Source organism: Hipposideros armiger, unplaced genomic scaffold, assembly GCF_001890085.2.
Source record: "Hipposideros armiger isolate ML-2016 unplaced genomic scaffold, ASM189008v1 scaffold_440, whole genome shotgun sequence".
NCBI classification, from domain to species: domain Eukaryota; kingdom Metazoa; phylum Chordata; class Mammalia; order Chiroptera; family Hipposideridae; genus Hipposideros; species Hipposideros armiger.
The window spans coordinates 778,252-782,982 of record NW_017731790.1 but is presented as its reverse complement, the minus strand read 5'-3'; the positions used below and the strand labels follow the sequence as shown (position 1 = coordinate 782,982).

The window sequence follows — 4,731 nt, the reverse complement described above, 5'->3', positions numbered from 1 at the left end:
GTTTATTTCCTAATAGTTCCCTGATTGGTTGGTGCGCTCCCGGGAGGATTGAAGGATATTCACTTGGAGTAAACAAAATCATCCGCAAAGTAATGGCCGCCAGTCAAGGGTTGATCACAGTCACGTGGGCTCTGGTGACGGGCCCAGATCTGAGTCCTGACTCTTTCAGTGCCTGGCTAGAGTAATACTAGGTAGGTTATTTAACTTCTTTGAGCCTCAGTTTGCTTACTGGAAAGTGAGGAGAATAGTACCTGTCTCATAGGATTGTGTAGGACCTGACTGGTGCCCACCCAGTGCCTGGTGCAGGTTGGTACTCCACAGATGGTAGCTGTTATTGTCACTGATCCTTATGTTCACTCACTGCTGCCCTCAAGGGCATGATTGGTGTCTCTTCTGCTGGGACGGCATGCTGCCCAGGAGCACAGAGGCATTTGCCAATCATTTGGGTTAAGAGGCAATTCATCGTGCCTATAGAAATCAAAGTCTCTGAAACACAACCTCTGGAAAAGCCATTCCCATTTTCTTGTAGCCATGCCACAGAGAGTTCAGGGGATTTCCCCCTACCTCTGTCAATTAGCCCCCGTTACCAGCTTTACTGCTGTGGCAGGCACTGTTCCACAGGCGCCTGCCCGCAGGCCAGCACTCCAGCCAGGAGGGGGTTAAAACCAACATTTGCAGATAAAGAGGTAAACATATTTACATTCCTCTCTTCACACTTTATGCATATGTCATGCAGTGAATAGTTTTAGAGGTCTGTTTGTACTATCTCTCCAGAATTTTTACAGTCTGGAGGACACAAAATCTCTATAAAGTGACTTATTGAAATAGAAGCAGATTGGTAAAACCGTTTCCCTCTTATGAACTGTGAAGAATGATCCTCTAAATGAAATCAGGAAGGAACTGGACAGAATCCTGTTTAATGGTCTGACAAAATGAATCACAACGATTCCAGACATCCATCACTGCTAAAAGGGAACCACAAATGATCTGTGAACCACTATATATTGATCACCCATGTAGTACAAGTGTCGGATTTAATGTTCACACACCATAGAGAGGCGGCAGGGACAGATGGTGCCTTAACTCTTCTTTGATAGATTTTAATGGTGAAATATTGATTTCTATCTGGCCAAGGCCTGCTGTTAGGGGCCAAAGTCATTTGTTGGGTATTGCCGGACACCCAGTCGGCCCGGCGTAATCAATCATTTTTGGCAAGGCAGGTGAAAATCCAGAGAGAAGCACCTTGGAACCCAAACTGGGGCGTGATGTGTCTGAGTCCAGCCACCTAGAGAAAGACAGAGAGAGGGGACTCTTGGAGATTGTGCTTGTAAAGAATTATTAATGATAAGACATGTTTACTGAGGAGAGTCGCAGCGAATCAGAGCTGACATGAAATAGTCTGGGAGCCTCGTGGAGAAAATGAGCCTCTTGCTAAGAGGGACTATATTTTATTTAAACATCCTTCTAAGGCTGAGAACTCAGGTAATCTGTTGTGTTACAAGCCACTGGCTGTTCTTGCCATCCAGAGAGATAACACTGAGGCGCTAATAGGAACACATCAATCACAATCAGGCTGCAATTCCAGTGGTGTCTCATCCTCCCAGCTCCTCTTTAAGCTCCTTAATAATGGTGATAACATAGTTCGGGGGCTGCTGAGAGGGGCTCTCCCCTCTGAGGGTCATATTCATAAAGTGAATAGCTTGCCAAGTCAGCACCCAGGGAAACGGATCTGTGGAGGGACTCCCATGCAGGGAGAGAGGGTGGAGCATGAACGCCTGGGTAGGGTTAGAATCCAACAGGAGAATTTTCTGTCATCTGTTGCCCCCTGGACCCACGCCCGGGGTTCTGTGATGTCACTCCTACCTTGTTCCTAAGAAAGGGGTGTGAGTTTGTGTGTTATGTGTAATTATCAAGTAATAAAGCTCATTTTGGGGAACAGCTTATAAACTGGTCTTGAAGACAATTTCCAAATGGAGCTCTCCAGGTGTTTTGAGTGATGATAACCTTATGGGAGTAGGTGTATGGCTTCCCAAGAACACTGGGAGTGGGATGTGTGAGGCAGGTGAGTGGGGGTGAAGTGTCTTCTCAGCCTCTGCAGCTCCCTGTCAATGTCTAACCCATCACCTGGATGTTCAAGCATCTGTTTGCTGGGCTGACTTCCCCAGAGGCTATGAGCTATTTGAGGGTGGCATTCATGTCTAATTAATTGTTGTATCCTCAGTACTCACACATGATCTTGGGACTCTCAAGATGCTTAATATGTGAATATGGCTGAATACATAAATGCAGGCATTTGTGTTGAAAAGAAGTAATTTATACTGCTTTGCACCTTTTGAGTATCCACATCAATACGTGTGTTGTGTGTGTGTGTGTGTGTGTGTGTGTGTGTTTAAAAATGTGGTCTGACAAGTTGGTGATCTTGCCACTGTGCACTTACATTGGCAGCACTGTACAAACAGCTCGGTAAGGTTTCATAACCTTGGTATATCAGTGTCTCACAGCTGTGTTCGTGTTTACGTGTGGTGGTGTCTTGCTGAGTGGTATTCATTATTGTTGCGTGTTTTTGTGTGCCGTCATGAGACTATCTGAGCTTGAATTAGAGCAATGAACAAACATTAAATTTCTTGTTAAACTTGGCAAGAGTGGAAGTGAAATCAGGGACATATTAGTCCAAGTTTATGGGGATAATGCCATGAAGAAAATGACAGTGTACAAGTGGATGAAATGTCTTTCTGAGGGGAGAGAATGTGTCACTGATGCAGAGAGGTCAGGGTGGCCAGTAACAAGCAGAACTGATGAAAACATTGCAAAAATTGGTCGAATTGTGCGTCAAAATCATCAGTTGACTGTGAGAAGCATAGCAGGCCAAGTAAACATCAATAAACAGTTAGGAAAAATCTTAACTGAAAATCTTGGCATGAGAAAGGTGTGTGCAGAAATGGTCCCAAAGGAGCATACCAATGAACAAAAGCAAAGGAGAGTTGAAGTTTGCCAAGACCTTTTGGAGAGGCAAGATGATGTTTTGGGCTGTGTTATCACTGGTGATGAAACATGGGTGTACCGATATGACACTGAAACAAAGCATCAAAATGCACAGTGGAAGTCAGCCAATTCTTCAGGACCAAAAAAATTTCGTCAGTCCAAATCGAGTCAAAATGCTGTTGCTAACCTTTTTGATATCAGAGGGATTATTCATTATAAACTTGTACCAACTGGACAAACGGTTAACCAAGTGTACTATTAGGAAGTGCTGAAAAGGTTGCATGAAAAAGTTAGATGAAAACGACTTGAACTTTTCGCCAACAATTCATGGCTCTTGCATCACGACAATGCACTAGCTCACACAGCACTGACTGTGAGGGAGTTTTTAGCCAGTAAACAAATAACTCTATTGGAACACCCTCCCTACTCACCTGATCTGGCCCCCAGTGACTTCTTTCTTTACCCGAAGATAAAGGAAATGCTGAAAGGAAGACATTTTGATGACATTCAGGATATCGAGGGTAATATGATGATAGCTCTGATGGCCATTCCAGAAAAAGAGTTCCAAAATTGCTTTGAAGGGTAGACTAGGTGCTGGCATTGGTGCATAGCTTCACAACGGGAGTACTTTGAAGGTGACTGTAGTGACATTCAGCAATGAGGTATGTAGCACTTTTTTCTAGGATGAGTTCACAAACTTAATTGTCAGACTCAGTATATGCATTTATGAAGGAATGCACTAACCTTATAAAGACATATAGCAGATTTTATATTTATTTGTGTGATTTACAATTTACAAGACAACATAACATAGTGGATGACAGCCTGGACTCTAGAGCCAGATTGTTTGGATCCAAATACTGGCTCCACCATCTACTAGAGGATGACTTTGGACAGGTTGCTACAACTCTGTGTGCCTCAGTTATCTCATCTGTAAAATGGGGATAATAGTACCTATGTTTTCAGGATTGAATGATGTGAAGCATTTATAATAGTACCTTGCATACAGTAGGCATAAATGTTTTATATATTTAGCCATGGCATTGTACTCAAAAATCTTTATGTAAATGAATATATATATATATATATATGCATGGAAATACAGAAGCCTAAATTTTAGATGGTTGATACTAGGAATCCCAACCAATATCGGCCTCATTCTCAGTGATACAGCATACCTGAACTGAGAGCAGTAAGTTTAATTTGGTGGTGGTTTGGTGGGTGGCAGGTATTTTGATTCATTGTAAATGCATTTACTATCAAGTTATTTCATATTGGGGTTTCAATGTGCCTGGATTTTCCTGAATGGGTTTATCTCCCAAAACCCATTCTTACGGGCGCGTGTCTCTAGCTGAACAAGAGTATTGGTGTACTCACACAAAGGCACAGCCAGGCAGGATGAGTCCAGATTTGTGGACTGCCCCAGTTGTATAACCTGCCCCCAGATGTGAGAGTGCAGGCAGCAGATTCTGCTTAGATTATCTTGCTTACTTAATGATTTTTGCTTCACTGCCTTGCTCGATTGTGTTCACCAGGACGGCAGGCTATTAAAATGTCAAGGCACATTGAATTGTTGTTATCCAGGAGAGAGACCTTTCCAATCAACCTGTGTTCTGTGGGTTGCATAAACTCCAAGAAAGCGATTGGAGAAAGGCTTTATGGCTTTTTTACATAGATGGGGGTGAGCAGAACGGTTGGGAGAGGGCACTGGGAGGGGGAGGAGAGGTGGGACCGGAGTCCAGGTTAATA

The 4,731-nt window shown here is 43.4% G+C and overlaps 1 long non-coding RNA gene across 1 annotated transcript; it reads right to left on the bottom strand.

Moving 5' to 3' along the window:
- Positions 1-884: 884 nt before the first annotated feature.
- On the bottom strand, positions 885-4,526 carry LOC109394839 (uncharacterized). Its single transcript, XR_002126519.1, has 2 exons — positions 4,474-4,526; positions 885-1,285 (listed from the first exon to the last, which is right to left on the bottom strand). It is a non-coding gene; the product is annotated as an uncharacterized LOC109394839 (long non-coding RNA).
- Positions 4,527-4,731: the final 205 nt, after the last annotated feature.